Here is a 24775-nt window from a genome sequence, read left to right on the forward strand (position 1 = left end):
TCATCGTGCCAACGCCGTTGGCACATAGAGGCCGGTAACGACGGAGCTTCTGTCGTCGTCACGGCCAACATTTTAGAGCTGATGTTAGTCACGCGTCTGTCGTAGGTAGGGCTACCATCAGCCAGCAGTAAGAATGGCAGCCGGAAGTCGAAAAAAGGGGACACGAAAGAAAAACGCACTTCACAATGGGGACCATGACGCGTATGCATGCATCTATGATGACGGCGACCGAACGTGTCGATGGCGTTTCGTCCTACACGCTTCAACGGTTGGATAGAGGTTGAAGGCATCAATGTTTTTCAAGGAAAACGGCAGCAGTAGCCGTGATCATGGCAGTAGGAGAAAAAGATGTACAACCAATTTGTCCTACGAGCCGGCTCGAAATTCTGCAGGTAAATGGAAGATATTCCGGTAAAGTTAATATAATTTAATATGACAACGTATACATTAAACTAGCTGACATTCTGACGCACGTCGTGAACGACAGAGGAACAAGAGCTGGCAGGTCAATGTACGAAGATGTGTGCCACTCTTTCTAATGATGGGTCTCTCTACTAAAAAAAAAATACTACCAATGCAATCACGAAAACAGTCTATCCACCTGTGTTGGAAAAGTCCTAGATCGTTTGAAATCATCTATCACTGCATTAATTCCGAACTAAGCTATACGTCTTTACGTGTTCTATTCAAACCCAAAAAAAGTGCATATTATATTTTCAGCGCTATGCCCCTCAAAGTGATAGTTAGACTCAGTAGTTAAACCAACAAACATGACTGTTTCCAAGGGTAGTTTTTAAGCGGGAAGATTTTTCATATTGTAGCATCGGCTGTAAATAGTGTGACACTAAAGATTTAACTGGGGCGCATTACAATAACGTATCTAGCGAAGCCCACCCATGGAAATAATTTTAATCCAAACCTCAACCTCAAAGCGCATACAAAAATACTTCACATACGATCAGATCAAGGGGTGCTGTTTTTGAGAATGAAGAAAACATTTCATCCAAACGCATTTTGCGACAAACGAAAACAGTAATACCAGGTGTTTCGCCTTCATTTGAATGACTAAAGCTATATATACCCATATTGATATCGGAAATTTATGAATCAACATAATAATAGTTGCGCTAATGATAATTGTTTTAATAATTGCATTAATATCACTAGTACCTTTCTGTTTATCATTGGCTTCTTTTCGATGTTGCCTCTTTTCATTGTTTTTCTCATACTTCGTTTCCCTTTCTATTTTACCCTTCTCTTACCTTTCTTTTCCTCGGTCGTGGTAGCCTACCGAGCCATGCCAGTGGCCATCTGTTATTTACGTTGCTGTACATGCTCCCCTAATGAAGGTCGGCCTTCACGCAAAGACAACAATAAGGAGAGGTTCCGACCAGAAACAACTGAGCATGCTTACCATGTTGCCCATGATCCGTCAACACTGGTAAGCCCTGCTTTCTTTCCTATCTACCTATATATATATATATATATATATATATAGTTTTTTTTACTGTTTCGTGTTTTCCTTTCTTTTCCATCCTGCCATAATATAGCATAAAAGGCCGATAGGAGAAGCACACGGCAACGGGCCGAACGAGGTTGGTCCGTGATTTACCCTGGAAAAACAGAAGATTGAAAGGAGTATGGTTAGGAGCACGAAGACGGACTTAGAACGCGAAGTGATCAAAGACACTTTTCCTTTGTTGCGCATATCGGCATGGACGGTTAAACTACATACATGATGTTGAAGTCTTTAAATGCGTTGGTAAACGCGTCAGAGCCCGACGTTGTAGAACAGCAAATGGTCTTTTCATATTATTCTTACCCCGCTGTCATTGTCGTCTTCGATACAATGTTTTCATATGCTTCGGTCTACACATATGAACATATAAGCTGCCACTTACGGCAGCACCCTTTTGCCTGTGCTCTTCTCGTTCGTCCTATTTCATTCGTTACTATTGTCTCGTATAGACGCACTCCCGTGTGACGTGATTGCACACCAGCAAGATTAATAGGATACCTAAATGATAACAAGATTGTGGGAATAACAATTCGGGATGTCGGCTAAAGGGCAGCAGGGACAGGGAAGCTTTACAAGCCAATAAAATGCACAAACGCTAAAAGCGCTACCGGCGCGCCTCGAAGCGGGTGGTGCAGGGAAAGCAAGTCATGTTGAGGAACGGGAAACATGAACGCCACGGATCACGTAATGTTATGTTACATTGACAGAAAAATGGCACCATACCAATGGAATATCGGAAGTATCTAGCTTCCAAGATTGCTTTCTCACCTGACTGCTTTATATCGGCTGTTTCGATCGTTGGGTCACTATTATGCCCTATCGTGCGCGAATATATGTGGAAGATCTTTTAGGGCGAATGCAACGATGGGGACAGGTCAAAGAAGGTAAAAAAAAAAACGAGCGCGAGCTACGCTGCATCAAAAGCACGTAATCTCGCGCCGTCTGAGGTTGTACACGTTTCTGTGAAGCAGCTTCGGCTGGTAGAAGCGTTGGGCAGGAATAGGTCTGGGAGGCCAATACGACGTCAGAAGAGGCTTTACGGCCGAATTTATATATCCAGCCTGACTGTATCATTGGCTTAGTAAATAATGCTACTCCGCTTTTGGTACAAATGATAGCTGTCTAAATAACCGTTCTAATTGCTGTTCAAAGCTTAAGGTTTTAAGGATTGACAAAAAAGCTTTCAGTCATTCTAACAGTTAGTCCTCCTAATACTTAAAGGATATCTATGTGCGTGAAGCAACATGTTATCGGACGAGTTTGATTGAATCGAGCACCACAAGCGTTATACACCATATTGTTAGTATTTAAATACTTTGTCGGTAAATTATTATTGCTTCGTTGTCGTCTAGCTTCCGTAAAGTTTATATGTCGCAAGTGGAGTTAGGTCAATAGATGAGAAAAGCTACAGTAGAGAAATATCTTATTTTTTTTCTAATTCCCTTTCTCTTGACGCCTATAGAGCGGGCGTTTTGTAAAATGCTAAAAGTTGGTTATCGGCAGTCCTGCCCTCGTCTTAGCGTTGAATACCTGATAGTGACAGTTACTGATCCATTCTCTTGGAAAACTGGGCAGTCCTTCGTGGGATGGCAGGCCTGCTCATTCATTTTCTTTATGCTGGCCATAGAAGAGTAACAATCACTATTGCTCGAAGAAGGCTGAAACAAAAGCGCCAAGCTCCTTTTGCCGAAAAGAATATATTCGCCACCAAATGTCAGCGGATGCAGCGGTACTTGTTGTAACCGTACTAGTCGTACTGGTCTCGGCAATATCAACTTTAGAGGGGGCGGTTCCTCAGTATAATTAGCGGAAGTTTATCACCGCATCTTTTGTTTTATGTCCTTGGTTTTCGCTGTGTCCCGCCTTTTCGTCCCCAACAGCTCTACACTAGCGAGATGTCTCCTACTGTAGGTTCTATCCGCCCTTTTTTTCAGAAGCGTGAAAGTGCTGCCGGCACTCTACCATCAACGAGAGCTGCCAGGCTTGACAGGCGCGCAGTTGCAGAGGCGGTGCCGACGCCCACAACACGTTAAAGAAGGGGACAGTAAAAAGGAGCATGAGAGAGAAGGCTAACTGTAGGTGGCAGAAAATAGAAATATATACTACTAATATTCCCTCGCGGATACAAAGCTTTAGCTCTATTGCCGCTATTCTGCTGTCAAGGTTGGATCTCTCGTACATTTCATTCTCTCAGTCGTACATGGGAGTTTCACAGGAAGGGGTATAAGAGGAGTTGATTGAAGAAACTCGGACAAACGTAACGATGAAAACCGAACCCCTGACGGAATAGGGAAGTGTTCAGAATTTAGCGTCGCGAATTACGGAACTGTTGTCACATTTGGTCACATTTGTTGGAACATTTGGTCAGCAACAAACGAATCGCTGAGTTGGGAATGCAAGGCCTAAGGTTGTACAGTTGTATCGGAACATCCTTCGTGTCTAATCGTAAAGCTGATGCTCGCAGAAGACTCAAGTAGGGCATATGGTTTTATGGAAATGGTTTTGTGCTGACTTGTGCCTTCTAGACGTTATTTCATGCTCGCTTGACAGATCTCTGCTCACTCTTTTTCTGGTTTTCGTTGAACGAGAAACCAAAGAGGCGGTCTAACTCTGAAAGGCAAAGAGGTAGAATTGGAATGAAATGGTTTTGAGTCCTTCTGTATAAGGTTCCTTGAGAGTTCGCTCCGTAGTTTATTCTGTCGCACCCACAGTACGATTGTCTTCTTTTGTTCCAATGTGAGTTTGATTTTCTACTCTATCTCATATTTATTTTCCAGCTATTCTCCTAGTCGTATGTTTTCCATTCCGCACCCCTCATCGCAAGCGAAAAATCTGTAAGAGCTGTCACCATCGTCCCTTGCTGCTTCATCTTTGAGAGTGTGCCGTTTTTTTCTCTTTAGGAGTGAGGCAGCTGGCGCGACGGTCCCAAGTCGCCTGCTGCTTCCCGGTGTTACTGTTACTGCCACCCACTGGAGGCGCTGGCTTACAAGCGCGCAACGGGTTCGCAGCCGTTTGCAATATTCGCCCCCATGGGCCAAACTTCTTCTTTTCAATTTCTTAACGGCTAGCCGGGCTCAGCTGAATCAACTTCCTACTGCGTCATTTTTACACGCCCCACTCCTCGTTCGCACTCTTTCTCTCCGTCTACCTTTAACTGGCAAGCTTCATTCTTACTGTTTTGTCTATATTTGACTTTCTCCTTTCACTGCTTCGACGTAAAGTTTCTTTATCATGAGCTATAGGCGGATTCTGGCCTGCGTTTTTCTTCTATCTTCGTTTGTAGGTCCGCTCCGTGCCTGGTTTTAGTTTTTGGATGGTCAAAGGCCACTTGCCCACTTTTTATGCTCGACGTTCCTTCCGCCCTCATCGCCAGCATTATCTGTTGCGTAAACGCTTCTCCTTTATTTTCGTTCCATTTTGCGTCAATTTCTCCCTTCCATTTCTGCATTTCGCAGCTTTCCTTAGCCTTCGCGCAGCTGTATTGCTTAGAACGTGTTATATTTGATTATATGTTGTTATGTGGCGCGATCCGTACTTGAACCAGCCGAGTCCCCGACAGTTCGGCCATTGGCCGCGGTGTATTTTGGTGAGACGTAGGCACAGTTGAGGCCTGACAGTGGACCCAACAAAAGCCTACAAGTCGAAAGGTACATCTGAGCAACGCGGGTTTCCCTGACCGCCTTTGACTCTCTAATCTAGCCAGCGCTTTCCTTAGCCGCTGATACGAAAGCCAGCTACTTCGCAACCCGGGATACCGAAGCCTTTAGGGTATTGTCATCGCTTCTGCCGCGGAACGGAGAGTCGATAAAGCGGGACTAATACGGAAACGAAACCGAGATTATAGATAATCTACGGTGACTACAAGTACTGCACGCGACGGAAAACTATTTCCGCTGCAATCGAATGTAGAGATCGAACATTGCCGCTGAGAGCAGATACCGGAACAGGAGGCCGTCCGCTGCATTGACACGTTATTATGCGTTTTCTAACTTTTTGGTCTTCTCTTCTTATTTTATTTTACGTTTACTCTCGTAAAATCATTAAAAATCACGTTAATAGCGACGCGTTGGCAAGCGTGATAAAAATCGTGGGGAGAGCCACTGTACTAGCAGTGGCTCCGATAGGACTGTGAGGTAGGGGCACGCCGAGCAAACCCAACCCAACGAGAGTGTAGGTAAAGAGACTAGTCACGACAAGAGGGCCGCGCGCTGCTAGCTATTCTAACAGGAGAACAAGATAAAAATGCTAAAAATAGGGGGTAGAGCACAGAAGAGCAGACGACACAGAAGAACATAGAGAGGGAGCGGAAGATAGAAGAATGTGCAGGAGAGCGAGAGAGGGGTAAATCAAGCTACCGAATATACGCTCTTCTGTCCAGAAGCCTCAGTTGATGAGAAACTCAGAGACAGTGACAGAAAGAAAAGGAAGAGGAATTAAGAGAGCGAAATATTTGGAAGCAGTTTGATTTTTTTGTCTTCGGCTATATATTTGTGCCTTTAGACCATTTTTCTCTCCAGCGACTCACCTTTTCGAAGAAAAGATTTATGGCCTAAAAAGGTCGGCGAAACCAAACCGAGCTCAAGCTTATCTTACGTGCAGAGGAGTGGTGTTCGATGCATGGTGCGCTGTTCTATGCACGTATGCATGCTTTTAAATCTGTTCATGATGGACTCTATAAGTTTTTTTTCCATTTCCGCCGTTTTCAGTCTCTCTACATACTGATGCACGATATGGTATATGATACGAGACGTGTATACATTTAGCTGTACATCGAAGTAAATCGGAATGAACACACATTCACATACAGGTCAGAAAATGACGTCGAATTACGTGGTTTGTTATAATTGTCAGCTGTACGTTCTTTATATAGTATAATAAGCATGCTGTAATATAAAAGAATAGTATGGACTGTTATTTCGTTTTTAAAGGCTGCTCCCTTCTGTTGCAGCAGCGTTTTCAACACGAATTAACGTCTTCTCAAAAAAGAAAGTAATACCTTGAAATTCCCAGCAAACCTTTGCTGTCTATATATATATATATATATATATATATTTCGACTAGCGAAGTTGAATCGGAAAGTCACACTATTATTTAAAGAACATGCGGCTGCGGTGCTGCAAGAAAATAAAATGTCCCCGTCCGTTTTGCGCAAACCAGTGATGCTTCACTTCGTCTTTACCTTAATCCGGCGAATGCACTTCATAAAGGCCACTTGGGGCATGGGGGAATCTGAGCCGGTGACGGCCTGATAATGCCAGTTGATTCCTCATTCCGACCTTCCTAGATGGCCCTTGTTGTGGTCTCATGAGGCCTGAAAAGTCAGCAGAACCAGCTAGCAAAGTGACTTCTCCAGCTAGAAGATGGCGCTGCTGTTACGACTGCTATTTGTCACCACCAAACGAAAAGAAGTGAGAGAAACGCCTTTTGGCAGTAAAGGAAGAGAAGGAGGCGAATCGGCGGACAGGTACGAAATAGAGGGGACCTCTCCGGCTGGTAAAGGCCTGGTTCGCTCTTCTTTGTTAGCCCCGGAGGCATACCCGCAAAAGCTTGCAGGAAGCGACCGATTCAGCCGTCAGTTTTCATACTCCAAAATGTTCCACAAACGCGACGACCACGACCACAGCCGTAGTCGGTGGCTTCGAGCGGCAGGGACCACTAAGAGCAAAAACGCATAGAGCGAGAGCAAGCCAGAAGGAATTTAGCAAGAATCGTATTTTCGCCGTTATGGCCGCCACTGTACCGCTGCCATCGAGCATAGAGCTGTCGTAACATAGATACATGTAAGGTTCTTGGTTTCTGCAAACGTTTGTGTTTGCGAGTGCGGTGAATTTTGAGTTTTTGTTTGTTACTTCGCTATTACTACTCGTTCGCTGCGTCTAAGTAACGATGCTCAGGCGACACCCAGACGGAGACTCAGACTTGGAAGTGATTCGAGTAGGAGGGAGTTAAAGCGACCCTGAACAGAGCGCGAAAGCTGAACTGAAATCTCTGGAATGCGCATGCCTTCCTCACCGGCGCTGCATCATACCGAATTATTTTTCTCGTTTTGGGCCACCGAAGGCTGCTGTTGGCTGAGTCCGACGTACAAACATATTATGTACGTATAGCTAAAAAGCAGATGTGAGTACAATAGCAGGACAGGAGTAATGTACATAGCGAGAAAGGGGAAAGGCAGAGCGATTGGTGCTACTTTGGCTGGCAGACGTTGCCAGTTCTGCCCCCGATATCTCGTGGTCGTCCTTGAGGAGACGTCGTTGGACTAAGAAAGCATAACGTCTATGATATGGGCTCACACAGCGAAAAACCGCATGTAGACAGCCGAATCTATGTCAAAGCGTAATGTCTGGGCAGTCAACTCGACAGAGAGAATAATAGTACCGATAATTGAACAACCGGGAAGGTATTTATGGGTGAAATCCACTAAGATACTTACTACTACTAATACTAATAATTATCAATAGTCAAAAAAAGGGAGCCAAGCAAAAAAAAACAGAAGGAGACAAAATAAGCGACTGTACAGGCAACAATATATTCACAATGCAACGGCTCGTCTATTTAGGGAATTCAATCGCTAAGCTATTAAGTTATACCAAACAGCGCAAGGACACGAATGCCACATAATTTAAATAGGCAGCTGCCTGAAAAGACATTGATTTTTCTTCGTATAACTTGGATATATAGAGCAAAGTACAGGAGTGCAAGAAACTGTCATTATCAGCATATTGTTGTTTAGAAATCTCTGTAAAACTTATCATTTGTAGTGGTTACATAGACAACTATGAATAGGTTTAAACTAATTATTTGTAAAAAAAATCGATAACAACAAATAGAGGCTAAGATTAACCTATACTGCAAATACTAGATTAACGTTGCAGTTTGTACACACATATATGAAAATGATGAAACATATAAAAAACATGTTTTAACACATGCAAAATAGGATAAATGAAGTAGCATTTATGATGTCCATGAAAATCTCATACGTAGTCTCCCTCTTACGTACATATTAACGTCTTATGCATATCGATATGTAGAATCAACAGTTTCAACACTTGCGCACTACGATGAACGTGTCGAAGTTGGTCAAGAACATTAGCTCCTAAAGTCTGCTGAAATAATTCGAGTACCAAAAGTAACTGGGAACAAATTAAGTATACGCAAAGTTACTCGTCGATTACAAACGACCCCTGCTGAGTCGCTGCCTCGAAATTCGCCACTGTTCTACCATTGCCCTACAAAAATATAAACGCATGTATACTATAATTAAATCACAGCCAATTCTCAAAAGTTTCAAGGCTGAGGAGACGCGTCTTTAAGCTTTAAACCCTGCTCGGTGAAATTTGGCAGGTCAGATGTTAGTAAGGAGGAACACAAAACCACACTTTGGCCCTGTTGGCCTCAAGGGTGTTCGTACGATGCCGCCGCAACAGAAAACAATGGTGAACGCTTGATATAATAATTATAAATCGACTGGCTGCCGTTTTAAAAACCACAATGAGGGTAATTGGCCTGCGTTTAGCTTCGCGAGTCTTCGCTACGATCCAAGATCATTAACTCGTTTTTGCTTTACTGTTGTAAAATGCCCACGTGTTGGTTGGCAACTTAACAGAAGTAAGCTAATCCAAACCAATGCTAAATAAAACATTTGCGGACATTTCGAGTACGTTTTAATGAAGCATAGAGTCATTCTGACCTATATATAGATATTGCTAACTTTAGGCCTTATCAATTAAGTCCTTTCCAGATTTGACGCAGTGCAGTCATACGTAATATATCTTTGGAACATTCTAATACTTATGTGTGGAGCCTTACTGTTCCTTCTAAGAAAGAACCGTTCGTAACTGTCATACTTTTATCTTTTTTTATACGGGTCCTTTTGATATCGTGCTATATAACTGTTGCCCTAAATACGAGAGGGCTTCGCTTGGCTTCTTCTCACTTCTCCGCTTTGCTTGGTGATTTTTCGCAACCAATACATCTATATCATCCTCGTGGCTAAATCCATCATTCATATGGTAACGAATTTCCTACGTTCGCCATTATTACCGTACACCGTCCATCTCAGTAAGCTAGGTATAACAGGGGGGTATATATATAACTACTATCAAAGCACATCCCTTACATACCCTCAACCTCAGTTTGCTTTGCTTCATGGCCAAGATTTAGTTTCGGTATGGCATCCGGCTTTTTCCTTTTCGGACGCCCCTCAGATAGCCCGCCAGATTCAACCCTACTAGCCGATGACGTCAGCGACTGGGGGCCATTCTCACATAGCACTCCCAGCTGGTACCAATATGTATAATACCTGAATTGCCTGCGCTCTCCCTGTACCGTAAGCAACTGGCGATCTCGATGTGCCAAAAAGACCTCTACAGTTTTACTCGATGCCTGTCGCCCTCCGTACCAGCCCAACTAAAGTGTCGCCTTTATGTCGCTCCGCATGCGATTGCCTCAACGGCAAATGCTTAAAGCACGCCTCTAAGACTGGAACCAAGGCAGCGGGCGCAAGCGGGTTGGATGGAAGCTGTAGGCCGGTCCCCATAACGTAACCGCAACGACCACGCTCTTTTTGACAACGAAGTAGAAATCGGGCAACAGAAAGACGTCCACGAAAAGAAGATAGCGTGGCTAAGCCTGCGAACGCCGGTGTCGCTGCTACCGTCCACAAATCGACTCTCTCACTCTGGCCTTTGGTACTAGGAAAAGACTACCAATAATGGTACATTTTTATTCCTTCGGCGAAGTAAAGGCTATAGCAGACTACCGGGTTAGTACAAGTGTATCGTGTGAAGAAAAATAGGTTCTACATGAAGTATTTTCATTGATAGCACTAAAGTTCCATACAGAATGTTTTGATAGTAAAATATATAGCAATAGAACTATTGGCTTCATCAAATCAAGTTTAAAATTGATGAGAACACGAATTTATGGTAGATTTACCCGCCTGCGGTTATTGGGGTACGAGCTGAATGGTTCGTGGTACCTATGCACAAGCAGAATTCTAGACGCCTCATTCTTCATTCTCTTATCGTAAAAATGGTCTATGGAGTGAAGCGCTATTGTCGTAATTGAACAATGGAACACTCGCTTCAAACAACTGTAGAATAAAGGTTAAAAAAAAAAAACATTTTCGAGAAGCGAATCGACACCGTAGGTGTATCTTCCGCTAGGTGATTAGAAGAAAAAAATCTTCTTCGAAATCTATAAATCGAGACGAACTAATTGATCATATTTAAAAAGATATCATACTGTCCGAAAATCAAGCTGCACGCGGCGATGAAGGCCGGCACTCGCTCGGTTTCAAGGAAGCTTTTTCATGGCAGCTCGAACTGAAGCAGCTGATTGTAAAATCTGGCTCGATCTGAAAGACTTCGAAAAATGCCGCAGAGTCACGTGGTCGATGACAGTTGTACTTCGTATGCAATCGCATCGACCTCGTGATCAGAAGATATCGTCCAGAAAATATGTCTTCGTCGAAATTGACTCGAACGTACGGGTCTGAAAAAGCTTGAGAGCGCGCTGTTGATTGCTAGCATATAAATAATTGGCTCGTGTAACAATTATAAGGTTGTAGCCACTAACGTAAAGTTATAGGGGACACTTTGCTCATTCAACAAACTTTGACACAAAATGGTTATTATGGCTGGGGAAGAAATTGAGTGCCAAGTTAGTCTGGTCATTGACTCTCGTCATCAAAGACATCCTTACAAAACGTTCACGATTAGTAGATGTGGCGTGGCCTAAGTACTGATACTTGAAACGTTCCCTTTTACTCAAAAAGCGAAAAGGACCGTAACCGACGTCCGAACGTATCGTAGCTTCTGATATGATGGATTGACTAAGCACGGGTTTGTAATTACGATTATCCGAGATATGATATGTTTATAGGTGGAATTGCTTCGTCTAAAAAGTACAGTATGGCTAGACGGTCACCACAGTTCTTCTAGACAACCACATATAGTCTATGATTGTTAAAAACGACATGTAAAAAGGTCATGTTTTTATATGTACATATATATATATATATATATATGCCAATTAGGCTCTAGGCAGCCAGGATCGCACTCTGGCACAAGCTGATTCTCTGAATTTCGTCCCCAAATTGTAAATCAGTGGCAGTCTATTTTGAATGTTCTCGATATATTGCATGCAGCTTTAGCTTTTTTGAGCCATACGATTTCCAGAGTGGTCAAGTAATGCATCTCGATGCGAAGACCTTCGTGAAACGAATTTTGCTATTAATCTGTTTTGGAAAATGTAACTTTGGGCAAAATTTGCCTTCTTATAGGTGAGCAAACGTTTTATAGACCAAAGAACAAATTAGCCGGCTCAAGTAGCTGTTTTTTTTCAACATTTTATCGAAAAAGGTCTGGTAGTCTGAACTGAAGCAGATTTTCAAATCGTGCCTATTTCAAGACAAGATAGTATCACTTTTTGAATGCGGGATCTGTTCTTCCTAGTTTTTTTTCTCCATTTTTGTATTATGCCTGTAGAACAACTGTTGTTTCGTACGCTAAACTTGCTGGCCACAAAATCCCAATTTAATTGCCAGAAACGTTTACGGAAGGCATTGCTATAATTATTCCAAGTAATCCTGTAATAAATTAGTGTGTTTTATTAGAAAATAAGCTTGGTCTACTTTTTTCGCCGCACAACGCATACGCTGCAGATGTATGGATCTCGCACGAAAAAAGAATGAAAATAAATAGGAAGGTTTATGGAACAATGGAACAAGAAGGTTCTAAATAGAAAAGGATTACAAATCTGTGCTTCAATCCATCAATTCATATGTCTGTTTCCACCTTCAAAGTGAAACTGCAATCTACGATTAAACACACGAACTAACTCTATAAATAGACATATAGCAGGTCCATACAAATATACGAAATAAATCTATCTAGCATATTACCATCAGCAGGTCGATCTGGTGGGTGCCGACAGCACAGCGCGTTTCTGCACAATGTGTCCTGATTATATATCTGGAGAGCTAGATTTGGGCAGATGCGTACAATCTGCAAATTGCAACAAAGCTTTGACCCTTCTTCATCCACATAGGTCACGAGCAGGCAACTTGTCCTACCAGTTCGCGTGCTGTGCATTTTCCGCGTACCTTGGTGTTATCGTTGTTAACATTCCCTCTGTTTCGTGCGTGAACATGACTCAAGCCTTCGTTGGCTTGAGACAGCCTTTTCAAATAGAGGCTGCTAAGAAAAAAAGGAGACGAGAGTTGTGGTAGTGGCGACAACCTTCGGTGGACTCCAATGGCCACAACCGTAGCAGGACTGGAGCTAAATTAGTGTACACACGATGGCCTTCTCATGCGGTCCACGCCACCATATTTTCTTTATAAACGTACATACATCGACATCGAGTCATAGACATAAAGAGAACAATAATAAGAACACTTGGAGAACAGATATAGAAATATGGAGACGATCACAGCAAGAAGATAAGCATTTTGCCAGATACGAAGGTACGTACACAGAGTAACGGGCAACAAAATATAGCCACGTCTACTTATCCACCTCGACACATGGTAGTACATCTATGGTGTGTGTACACGTAGTCAATGTTTGGTCGACTCGTAATGTGAAAGTTGGACACGTCCGTAGAGAATGGTTAGAACGACGGGACTCTGACGGGGCCATTGATCGAAAGGAATGGAAGCTGCGTCAGCCCGGGCCCGCCAGAATAAAATGAAGTCTTTTAAATAACAGACGACGTGAAAGCCACGCAGTGTCCGCAACGAATGGCAAGCCCTCACTTGTTGGATTAACTCAGCTGGAATGAACAGGGCTTTCTGCCCGGGAATAATAATTGACGCTAGCAGCACTTACCCTTTGCTATGGCGGAGGGGTGTGAATTTGACAGACACACTTTGAGAAAAGGGAGTTTTTAAGGGAAAGCGCGTCATTGGGATGCGCTAGAATCACAGTGTCGACGAAGAACAAAGATCGTCCAGCCAAACCGTTATAGTAGGCGTACTTGCAGCAGTTGTCCGTAGCCATGTTCGATCAGTGCATTACAAACAGGCGTAGTCTGTAGACTTCAGCTGATGGGCTTCATTTACAGGAAGGTTCAGACCTTAGCTATGCTATTAGGCTTGTTATGTCCATCCGATCCAAAAGTGGTGTCAGATTTTTAAAACGCAAAGGCTAGTGCAATGGTGGTTGTAATCGCGCGCGCGAAAAGGTTGTCGTTGATCATTTGTTATTGGACAACGCTTGTGCAAGGCCATTGCCAGGATTGTGTGTCTATACGACCATATGTGGTTTAAGGAGCCTTAAACGCCTTGCCATAATAGCTGATGGAGCGACGCCAACCAACTGGGCTTGTTTTTCTACTATTATATCATTCCAACTATTCAGAACTATGTGAAGCGATTATCGTTCTCTGCTGTTCTTCTTCTCATCTCCCATGAATCCGTAATAGTAGCGACAGAAACACAGAACGCTAGATGATATAGGCAACATTTGGGTGGTGTTTCTTTGTGGTCTAAACACCACAGGATCTGCAACCACTATAAGTTTTCCGGGAGTCTTTCAGCCCGCTCGAGTCTTCCTATTACCGAATTTTTGTGCCTGGCTTGCACAGCCGCAGCGGCAGAAAAACGGTAGCAGTACAAGAGGGGCAAAGGCGGCGGGGGGTGACCAAGGCGACGCCGGAATCTGGAGACGTTTATCCGCTGCATTTTCCTTTGGTTCATTTTTATGAGAAAGGAAAGAAATCTGGATGTATTGTGTGGCCGAGGCAAAGATCGAACCTCTCAAAAGATCCGATAAAAAAAAAGTGCTCTCCTCTCCCAAGGAGATGAAAACAAAGTAAGAAATACAACCAAGAAAGCGGCGCACTAGAATAGGAAATGATAGCAGGAGCCTGACGTCAAACGTGGCGCCAAAAGTCCAAAGATCTAGAAATATCAGCAGAGGAGGGCAGGTTAATAGAATTCGTCCTGTAGAAAAGACTTCAGGGTTGATGCGCCAACTGAATGGGTAGCGTGAAAAATACAGAACTGCACGCTAGCACAGGATGTTAGGTCGCTACAAGCAGCAGCGGCCGACTTATACAGGACTTAGTAATAATAACAACCGTGGTTGTTGTAACGACTAATTCACAAAGAACCCATTGCTCAACACAACGGAATAAAATCATGTAGATGTATGTATGTCGCAGCGAAACTGGCGCCACTTATATTCATGCTTGCTGTTTTTGATCGTCAGCGGTAATAAAATTGCCGTTTTTATTGAATCACTGAGGTATAGAAAAGCAAATATATATATTAATAGGTAAATTGAGCCTAATGATTCCCAGACAGTCTTTTTGCATCGTTCATTGCTCTGCTCCAAATCTGTTGCAATGCAAGCGCACTGAAAGCCAATGTTACACCTACGCAAATCGAGCTGATTGCGCTCACTGCAATGGAAACCATTCCTATTGACGAGTGATGGGAATCCTTGAACTAGCCGCATGATCGGCCGCTACATTGCCAACTACAAAGTTGCGCCAAACAGGGACACAACGAGAGCATGGAAGCAAAACAAACCCTCTCAGGCGCACGCTTGTCGTCCGTAAAAAGTAAATCACTTTTGACGGCAGCAGTTAGTTGATTTCGTCTGTGCCGCATCAGTGTCTTCACTGATTGGCCAATTCGGCTGGGGCGTCACGGTGCGCGCTGCGTAATTTCTTCCTTTGACGAAGCCTTCGAGCACAGCACATTGATTCCTGCCTGCTGCTGTCGAAACCGAAACACGAGTTTTCATCGACCTTTCCCTGGACTTCGAAGTCGAATCTGAGTTTGCCCCTGCATTAGCCCCTCAACACCCTTCCTGCCTACTGACCCCCCCCTCCACATCTGGCTATTGTGTACGAATAGGCGCACTGATAAAAGTGAGATTCGGTTAAACCGCAACAGAAATAGCGGCAGATCTTTTCTGTCCCCATGGCTTTACCGACCGAGATATAGAGAATATCGGATAGTACTTGAATGCATTGATTTACCTTGGAAATAATCTTTGTTGTGCACAAATATTTTACTTTGTTTTAAATGAAGGATGAAATTAGTTTGAAGTTAGTGGCTAATTATACTCTGTATAACAATTTTGAATCAAGAGAAATTCGATAAAGTGAGCACTAAAAAAACGCCGTCCAATATCTGCATATTATCAGTTTCACAAATTAACCTAACTAAAATAATTAAATTTGTCCCAGGTAAGTTTTTGATACTATAACGAAATGGGCAAAGACGTAGAAGTATCCTAGCAAGACACTCTTAATTTTTCAGTGTAATAATAATCAGTAATTAACCTGACGGAAGAACAAGATTGGCGAGGTCTCGAAACAGCCAGTATACTCAAAGGACGACGTTGTCTAGTAACGTCGTGGTTTTCATCTTCGAGATCCATTACGCATTGAACCATGATCTCGTACTAGGCCATGTTTAGCATCGTTCGTACCGTTTGACACTTACGAAGCACTCTATATGGCCTTTTTCGAATGAGACGGTAGTAAATGCTACACGTTATTAAGTGGATGACCTAATGGATGAGTACTTTGCGGTTACGTTTTTAGCGGTTACACCAGCTTGGTTGTACATCGAAATGCGTCAGAAACCAGACGTATTTCTGACCTATTTTTATCCATCTATATGTATTGGTATAATTTTTTCAACAATAAATGCATTTGTTTGCTCTCGTTTTATTAAATCGCTTTGGAGGATTGTTGTTCAGGTTTTTTTTTGCCGGCCATCATTGTACGTCCTAAGCATCCGTTTTTCAATATAGCCGTGAACGAAAGAAGAGGATATAACTGAAGTCTACAAGCTAGACGGAAAGGTAGCACGGTACTCCGGCTGATAGTTTTCCGACATTTGTGGTATTATTATTATAGTAAATAGGAATTTTTATTATTTCAAAGCTGCTAATTGCTAAATTGTCTAGTAATTAAGAAGAAATCGATACCATATGTTAAGCTGTGATGCACTGTGACAGATAGTAAATATTGGCATTTTTGATGCCCTTCGTACACTCAAATGCACGTACGAATTCGATTAAGTTTTATTGTTTTTTATAGCTGACTCTATAAAATATATAAAAAGAAATATAGTCTATAAACTAGAATTAGCCCAGAGAAACTACTTATTCAAATATATAGAAATGTCAAACACATAAAGCTTGCCCTCACCGTGAGAAAAAGTAACGAAGTAAGGAAACGAAGATCCCAAAAGGTTTATTTTCGTTTCGAAGCGTATCTAAGGCATGCCTAAGCGTGCAGTGGAAACAGCGGTCCGTCCAATAACACATAATTATCCAGGCGACTTGCCACGAACCAATTTTCCTTACCGTTTTGTGGCAACGCAACGCTTTCATGGTTCCAGTTAATCTCTATCCTTATCAAGGTCGTTAAAGCTAGTACTCTCAGGTTCATGTGTGTTACAAAGTTATTTATATCTATCGATTCTAGCCGATTAAAGCTTTTTGTCGAAAGAGCTTACAAGCCGAAAATTCGATCACGAGACAAAAACGTTAAAGTGCAATCTAACCTTAGAAACACCTTTTGGAGCTCTACCGTGGCAGCCTTGAATGTCATCGTCAACGTTTTTACATAATGAAGAGCTCAGTGTCTACTTTGTTGACTGTTCGGTTTACTGTGATTCTGCGTGAACATTTATTTGCCCTGACCCATTGTCCGCTGTGATCTTTCATTTTCCTTTTAGCTTTATTTAGCTCACCTTTGATGTCACACCGATAGTCACCACCAGTGAAATTTTCACATAGCTAAGATCTAATTTCATTAAAGCGGATAATAAGGTCATAATTCTTCACTTATTTGTTTCATCTACAAAGCAGTGCCGTAGGAAGAAACCGTTGTAAAGGTCAGCTTTTCGGTATAGATATTTTAACCTAGTCGATATCATTTAAGCATATGGAGCCAACCCTGTATGATCTGAACGTTTAGTATATACGTAATCGTGGTACTCATATAACATACATAAAATGTCGTAGATTTATCAAAATTTGGGTTTGTTCGCTTTGTTTCTCTAAAGACCTAAATTAATTTTTATCTGGATTTCCTAAGTAAAAGCAGATATGTTTGCGCATTAGTATCTTCTTAAAAAAGTTATTTTGTTCTACTCAACGTGGTTGTCCAGCAGAGTTTTTTCCTAAATTTTTCACAACACCGGAGAAATTATCTTAATAAGACTTACTGCTAGCACGCGTTTCGCGTTGCGAAGGGGCCTATAGCTGTTAAAGGGCCTGTAGCTATTTTATCATCTACCGACACGTACGCCAAGCTATGTACCGTCTATAGTAACCTGTTTAGTAAGCAAATGACATATTCTAAATTGCGTCAACTTATTGTGCCTATCTTTCCGTGAACTTTTTGACAAGGCACCTATGCAGTATGTTGATCCTCATCGAAGTCAGCGTTCGGGTCGCCGAATCCAGCCTTCCTCTCTTTACGAGCATTTGGATGTTGAATACAAACTCAGCGAGAATGTCTACAATTGGCACTAACCCCCGTTTCGATCAGCACCATCAACCAACTAGCGGATCGTAGCGTGTATCGGTTGAGATTGCAATGACACACATAAAGTATATAAAGAACACGAAAAAGTAAACTGAACGAACTGGACTGCTAGGCACCGTTTACCAGCACTTGAAGCCACTCATGCCTGAACGCTGTCTGCTGCTAGCGTGCGAGTAGTAGCGTCGGCCGAAGAGAATAAGTCTAGTGAAGGCAACGAATCTCTAGGCTTGATCTAATCGGAGCGTTATGCTCCAGGGGTAGCTTTCAGAAACGAAGTGATGCGATGCGGTACGATTCCTTCATAAAGGACGCGCTCAAGCGAAGGAAAAATGGTCGAATGGGGCTACTGCTAGAGAAAAGATAGGTACCACCGGCGATGCCACCAGAGTTTGGGACGTCCCACCCCCTGTGCTGTTCGGGACGCTTGGGCATGACGGGATGGTCCTTCCATTCGGTGGTCTCGTTCTGTCAATGTCGACGTTTATCCCCTCGCTTTGTGTTCGAGAATATTGGCAGTTTACCTAGAAAGTGAGCAGCAATTTGACTTGACAATAACGCCATAGAAGTCACTCGCCCGACCATAGAAAAGATGCGGAAGAGCGTGGATGGGGAGGAAAAAGGGAAAAGAAGCGAACAGACCACATCATCGCCTGCCGTTCGACCTCATCATGACCGTGTGGTCGAGATGGGCTAAAATGAAAAAATGTCATTGGGATTTATGACGACACCCTCCATTGAGGGAAATTGCTATTGCTATTGCTATAGCGCTACTAGTTGCAGTACGTATAAATATTGTTATTTCTCTCACCATGATAATCTCTGGCGTCTTTATCTTCGAAATGAGTGCACCCTGCCACCGTTGATAACATTTCCAATTTCACGAAATATCAGTAAGTAAAAACGATGATTTAGAAGTGCTTCTGATAGATTGATTAAGTTATTCCATGAAGCTACAGGCGCCGCTCTTGGTGATCATAACGTGGACATTACGCACGTTTTAGTTCTCCGCGAAGATCTATTCGTCATAAAACTTAGAATATCAACACTACATAGTGAATTTTAGAGGACTTACGCCAAAAATGCACATCTGATCCGAAAACTACGGATTTGCTGGTTGCATTACATTACCCGTTTCATTCATAAACCTGAACCGAGCGCGTATCGACAAACTGAACAATAATAAAACACAAAAACAATAATTCACCAATTTCCTTATATTATTAAATCTCATACTTCTGGGTGGGTTAGGCTCTTTTGGTTTGTAGATCTGCCCTCATAACAGCTTCGTGGATAACGTATTTGCCTGCTATTCTTAGGGAACAAGACGTTGTGGTCTAGGTTCGAATCCATAGGGCATAGATACACGGCTCGTTTCATGCTGGCTGGGAGCCAGCCTGCCGTCTGATGCAATACCTAACGGCGATACAGGACGTGAAACTTGAAGCATCGAAGGTCTGCAAATCTTATCGATCACATTTAACTAGATCACAACTCGAGGTCGTTAATTACGTGACGCAACCTGTCTACCCCACGGACTGGGGAAAAAAAACTGTGAGAAACATCGCTCAGCCTTATTTAGGTTCAGCGTGGGGATGATCCAATATCGTGCCAGTCTAATACCGCTTCATTCTTTTGAGGCGAGCTACGTGCTTCTCGTTTAGCATCCGCGGTACCATTATTGTTGAATTATTAGCGAACATTTCTTTGTATGATAGGAACTACATGATTAGGTGCCGCTAGTAAATTATGTTTTATGTAAGAGACTGAATGCAATAATTCAAGTACGGGATCGAAGCAGTGTGAAGCGGCTAGCTCAGCATAACCGGATAGCGAGTTTTGTTTTAAACGGAAAAAATCCCCTTCAGGAGAGGAGAGCGTTTTTCAAAACTTCGTCAGCAGTTATTTAGAAGGTTTTCAGTTTCTGCTTGGATTTTGAAGACTTCTCTTTATTTTCAATAATGTCTAGAGACAGTCTTGCGAACTTGAGAACATTTATCGGGCTTTGTCCTTGAGCGACTGTAGTGAAGCCTCTAATAAAAGTGGGTGTGTCGCCTCGCAAATCTCCTTATGAATGCAATGTAATGACCCATATTTTAATCAATTAGACGTTACTAAATTTCGTCTTAAACTAAATAATTAATTATAAGCTGGTCATGTCGTTTTAATATAGCTCTAATTAACTGTTACGTTTTTGAGCGCTGTCACAAATAGGTCGTTCGCCTACCCAAGGCCATGCGAATACCGTTAGCCGCCCAGCTGTGCGTGGCCAATGCCTAACCACAACAAATAAGCATGTTATCAGGCTGCATCACATCTCAGCATTATTAGCAGAAATTAATAATAAAAAAATAGCTTTAGGCATTAAGAGAACAATATAAGCAGTTACTGTTAAGGAAAGTAACTGCATGTATGTTTTCTAGCAAGTCCGTTGCATAGATAGAAAAATCCAGCATGAACCACACTCGCTGTGGCACAAATTCTTGATGCTACGTTAGAATGAACAAAAAAAATCCGAGGATTTATTCGCGTAGATATAATAGGTAACCGTGCTATATGCTAGCGTCAAAAGAAAACACGCTTTGTAGTTTAGAGAGGTTTTAACGTAGATGACCACTAGCCGAATATCTCGTTTTTCCGAAACCGAAAATTGAGTGACGATGAGCATGTATTATGCCCTATGCTGGAAACAAAACGAGCTGGTCGCCACTGATGCTAACGTAGTAGAAGGTTTGAAGCTACTCAATTTTAAGTCAATACCGAACATATAGACGATACCAGCGGTATACCTACAAAGGAGAGACCGGGCTGTCCCCAGGGAGCTCGTAGAATAATTAGAATTTCGAACAAATTCAGACTCATCGATAACTGTCTCCGGAAGACCTTAAAAGAAGACTTGTAGCATTATCCTTTATCCAAGTCCAACGAAAAACAGCCATGGGAAACAGCTCTAAGATGGCTGATGAAGTCCAGGAAGAAGCAAGAGCAGAGCTGAGGTGTATTCCGATAATCGAGTTCGGAAACAGTTAGAAAAACCATACACACATCATCCAAGCTGGCGAAAATCGTTTCGAAGAAAGCGACTGATTTGACAGAGCGAAATCTTTAATACCTTTTGAGCTAGTAGCTCTAGTACTAGATTGTATTGCTAGCTGTAAGGGAAAAGCCCATCAGCACGCTTCGCCTCCACTGTATTAACTTTTCCTTTCTTAGCACATACAATTGAATGCACTTCTATGATAAGCTGCTATTTAACTATGCGCCCACATTTAAGATCATTGAACAATGACGCATCGATATGCGGTGTCAAGTAGTGACTAGTATTCCTTTAACTTAAACTAAACTGGAGATTCAGGATTAGGGTTGAGGTCCCTAAGCAGACGATGCGTCAGCCACTGTACCGTACCTTACATATAAGAAATAATGCCTACATTGCACGGACGATCTTACTTCCGCCTACGGGGATAATATCTAATAAATTATCTGTGAAAAAGCGTGCCAGACAGCTGTCTATAAAACTTTCGGCGACGGAAATAACCGACTTACGAAAGAAGATGGCCGGCTTCTTTAAAGCAATGAGTGTTCGTGTTCGGTTAACACCTTTTCAAAAATATCAGTTCAGGAACGCGAGCAGTCAATGAAAGTCGGATCTTCTTGTAACCCTTTGAGAACCGAGCGTGCGCCCAAGAAAAAGGGGGTTGATTTCATTTCAAGGAGAACCTACCGACTACGACATTTTTTATAAAATAAACAGGAAACTACGAGAAGATCTATACCTCAGCAGTGGACGTTGAATGTACAGCCCTGTGGGTAATATCGAGCGCTAAGCAACAATACATCGACACATAGGTGTATAATGAGACTGTTCATGATGCCGTAGCTAAAGTAGGACGTTACGTATGCATAGTTTGATTCATTAAGATGAATCAGACAGTAGCCTGCGCTTAAAAATCCTCTAATAGCTAAGCGATACACGCGTTTAGCCTCGTTCAACACTTACGAGAAGGGTAAACCCGATGTAGAAAATGTGGTAACGTATCTGTGTTTGTAAGGGAACAGCTTTTTTAGCGCTAGCTCGAACGGAGTTAGTTAGGCCAGCGTGCTGCAACAGAAGCTTTCGACTATTTAGATGTTATCGATGGAAGCCCTATAAACGCCGATAATACACACTGATAAAATGAAGACCGGGCTACTTTGACATGGAATATCAATTTTTCTATTTATGCTTGTCCAAAATGTTTACTAGTTTAGCGGTACTAACGAATTGTATGGAAGAAATGAATATTGCAGAAAAAAGCTCATCAAATTGTGAGCTTAGAGCGTGTAAATGATGACCTCTGTATCAAGAAGTGGCTAACTGGCCTGTAGACAACAGCTGCCAAATCAATGAAACAAGTAGCATACGTTAGTGGGTACGATACTGGCTAAAATCAGACGCATGATTGATTATTTACGTTACAATTGACTAACGTGAACATACGCAGTGCATGGACGAATTCAGTTATGGCACGCCGCCTGGTGAGTGTGACGCTGAAGAGATTTTACAAATCCTATCGGAATCAAGCAGTTTGGCTTAACCCAAATAGGCCGCTTGAGGCTCATATGTCTACTATAACTTTAAAAAGGACGTTGACTTTTTTCTTAGTGAAACGGTATATTTTGCTAGCCGCTGCATAGGAAAACCATACAAATCTTATTTCATAGCAAACCTTTCTTAAAAGGCACCTAAAAAAGCTTTAACAACGAGGCGAACTGGTTCGGCCCTGTTGCCCTAGCCGTAGCCCCCTGTAGCCGTAGCGGTTGAATCGTCCACTCTTGTCCTGATATCTAGTACAGAGGATTTTGGGCCTTCATACAGATGATGGACAATGATTTCGCTTATGCCATACGGGGAATATTTACCATTCTCTTATCTTGTCAACAAGTAACCTAACGAACAACGAGCAGCATTGACGTTTCAGCTGAGCGTCTCCATTAAAACAAAATGATAACACGACGACTATTCTTCAAGTTTCGTTTAAGAAACGGGGGTACCCCCCATTTAACTAGCGTTCTATCATATGTTCTATCAAACACACTGAACAAATATCTGGCAAATTTTGATTTTGCAGCGTACCCACGTATATCGCAGTTGGAACCCTGATTACGTACATGTATCCAATGGAACCTGTAGTTATGGTCATCTTACCAGGGCAGTCAAGCCATTCCTTTTGCCGATCAATGGGCAAATTCTGTCAAAGGCATTTCCAATGTCTGACAGTCTAGTTGAACTATAGCAGATGATTCTATGGCCTCAGATTGCCAATGGCACGAGTCGTTCAGTTCTTCCAATGCACGCCATTTTGACACGGGTTGTCTCATATACTTACAAGAACGTACGGATTATAAAAGTGTTGCTCGTTCTATATCCAGCCTAAGTAAACAAGCACGAAACCATATTGAGCTAGCGATAATACGGGCTCCGCCTTTTTATCCCACTCTTTGCTATAACATATTTATGCCATAACAATGATAATGATGATTAATTTGCTACACCACGAGAATTAAAAAAAATATGCACGCACATTGTCAGGTTTCGCCGTATAACCATGATACAGAATTCAATCTGCGCCAAACGTCATTGCGTGGCTACCGCCTCGGTGTTTTCTGCATACTGTTGCTCCTCTAGTAGTCCTAAAAATCCTTCTTTCTTTTCGATTCAAAAGGGCTTACTTCCCCTCAAGCCTTTTTCTCTTGACTTTTGAGAGCGTGCGCGAATCAAAAACTTCTTCGTTTTTTCATATCTTTTATCTCTCTTTCAATAGAACTCATCGTCCTCTCGTTAGGTCGCCCACGTCCACCTGGTCGTTCTGGCCTCTCAGCTTCTCTATGCCCGCTCAACAGTGTAGGTGCCATTTTTGCCAGCCATGCAATGGAAGGACAACAAACTAGTTCCTCAAAATATCTAGTCTTACTCCTTCTTTTCTTTCGCCTCTCGATCGACGAACAACTCGCACAATCTTGTATTCCTTGCCTCTTCTTCACTGATTTCTATATGTGCTGCTTCTTTCTTCATTTCGGCACCACATGCCATTGCCAATACTACTATCAGCAGTCAGTATTTCCTCTCGTTCCTTCGTTTCTCCAAGAGAAAGAACACCCAACTGTAGAAACGCTGATACAAACAGTGTGATTATAAATTTACGAGATAACGACTGACTGTGCGCGCTGCGTTCAGCTGGTCATCACTCTGCTCGAGGGGCATACCAAGGGCGAAAAACGTCAAGGAAGGGAGAGGGAAGTCGTTCAATCAACTAAAATTGAGCTACAAATAGGCTTCTCGTAGCAGATGTGTATGGATTTCATCCTGTTTTTCTTATTAACCTTAAAGAGAGAGAGAGAGAGAGAGAGAGAGAGAGAGAGAGAGAGAGGCGCACATACTAGGGAAACCATTTAGCAATGAGTGTCTGGACATGTATGTCGCGTATATCTAAAATAAAAAAATGTCGGACACGTCTTTTTTAAACTTAATTTATTTCATGTCTGTGCATTGTTGGTCACCATTAGTGAGTGTTTATTCTCGTAGATTTGTTTACCCCCATGATTTTTTATCGCCTCCTATTTAGTCAGTTCTGGAGGCCCACCAATAGTCGGCCGAGCCCAGCTATTGTGCGATATGAGCACTAGATTGGCACAGCATATTTACAACAGGATACGCGATAAAGTGAAGACCCAACAGTGCCAGTGTAACAT

The 24775-nt window shown here is 42.5% G+C and overlaps 1 protein-coding gene across 2 annotated transcripts in view; it reads left to right on the plus strand.

Moving 5' to 3' along the window:
- LOC111245953 (solute carrier family 4 member 11-like) overlaps positions 1 to 24775 on the plus strand; it is a 424503-nt gene that overhangs the window by 103281 nt on the left and 296447 nt on the right. The gene's annotated exons all lie outside the window — the stretch shown is intronic.

Source organism: Varroa destructor, unplaced genomic scaffold (genome assembly GCF_002443255.2).
Source record: "Varroa destructor unplaced genomic scaffold, Vdes_3.0 BEIS01000002.1, whole genome shotgun sequence".
Lineage (NCBI taxonomy): Eukaryota > Metazoa > Arthropoda > Arachnida > Mesostigmata > Varroidae > Varroa > Varroa destructor.